This window comes from Protomyctophum bolini (assembly GCF_963924005.1).
Source record: "Protomyctophum bolini genome assembly, chromosome: 11".
Lineage (NCBI taxonomy): Eukaryota > Metazoa > Chordata > Actinopteri > Myctophiformes > Myctophidae > Protomyctophum > Protomyctophum bolini.
Window position 1 is genome coordinate 43,371,604 of NC_137872.1, and position 1,582 is coordinate 43,373,185.

The 1,582-nt window shown below is 39.9% G+C and overlaps 1 long non-coding RNA gene across 1 annotated transcript; it reads left to right on the forward strand.

The window, feature by feature from the left end:
- The first annotated feature begins 640 nt into the window (after positions 1 to 640).
- Positions 641 to 1,253, forward strand: LOC308323868. The gene is made up of 3 exons (XR_013964854.1): positions 641 to 763; positions 878 to 955; positions 1,168 to 1,253. It is a non-coding gene; the product is annotated as an uncharacterized lncRNA (long non-coding RNA).
- Positions 1,254 to 1,582: the final 329 nt, after the last annotated feature.

Below are 1,582 nucleotides of genomic sequence, written 5' to 3' on the forward strand. Positions count from 1 at the left end.
CCTCAAAGAAAGAGTAATAAACTACTGCATCAAAAGTCATCAACAGATTATACTATACTATAAAAACTGGTGAAACATTGGTCAAATTGTCAAATAATATAAGAGTGTGGGGAAATGTGAAAATAGCAGATCTACAAGCTCACAACGCCTCGCAGTGTGAGGCGGTGTGAGCTTGTAGATCGGCTGTTTTCACAATTTGAATAAACTATAAAACGTAATATCTCAACTGAACAATTCCAGTTGCTTCTAGGGTGGAGGTCCCTATAGTTCAAATGTGATTATTTTGTGGGTCCCCGCCTGAAGAGGTTGGGAACCACTGCCCTATGCAACAACATGCTTTGTTTTCCCTGCAAGTTAATCAGAAGCTGCAGGGCTGTCGATTTTCCACATATTAGTCTTTTATGTAAGGCGCTTTGGGTATTAAGAGAAGTGCCATATACATTTGAGCTATTATTATTCTACATCACATTTTCAGTGGCCATTTTAATATTCCATTTCTATGACATAATTATCACGTCATGGTTTACATTTTGGTCACTTTAAATATACTTTGACATTACATTTAGGGGCTTGGTGGCCTGTGTGGCCAGTGCTTAAAATATTACTGTCTATCCCCCTTATTTCCCTCCAACTTAGATGATTTAATACTTTCTGGGGGACATACCTGGAGGAGAGACGATCATTACAGAGTATGCTCGGACGAAAAGCCTAACGGATAGCAGAAGGTGTGACATGGTGATTGCACAAATGACAAGTGAACATGGTATGTTTTCTGGTAAACATAAAAAGCACCCAGTGCACAACAAGAACCGGTTGATTTAGAGTGTGCCAGGCAGGAAGTGTCTGAAACATTTGTGTGTTTGCTTTTTGTTTGCAGGATAATTTGGCTCCGTCATGAAGGGACTGTTGACCCACGAAGAAGCTATGCTCAAAGTCACCGTGAAAACCATGAAGAGTAAGTACTCCATAACAATGAGGATTGTTACACTATATACAATATTTGAAAGCATACTATAAATACCAGTTCAAGAAATTCAGCAATCTTTAGTTCTCAATATGTCTTTCAGAAATTCTTCCTTTTAACACATGTCCATATAAGACAAATAGCAATTGTATGATATTCCTGTTAGATATCAACTAGTATGTAACTACTCCTCTCCTCTCCAGTTGCCATTTTCACGCACACCGAGATGGAGGACTTCCTCCGGGAAGCAGCCTGCATGAAGGAGTTCGACCACCAGAATGTCATGAGACTCCTGGGTGAGAGAACAACGCCTTTGTATAAGTTTGGATTGTTAAACTGCAGTTTACAGCAGCATCATTTCAGACGCAGACAATGTTGCAGATTAGTTGGCTCATCACATGTGCACCTACAGCTATCTCAAGGTACAGCTCAGTATGTCATGCTAATGACAGAACATTGGCATGTGTCTAGCTTGCCTTTGCAAATGGCCCTGGTCAACACTCATTCCAATCAAAAACATAACTAACATGACGCAATCGTGTGTTTTAGTTTTTTCCATCCTCATCTGACATCATGCATTCTCTCATCCGTCTATGAATCAAGGCTCAACTTATGATA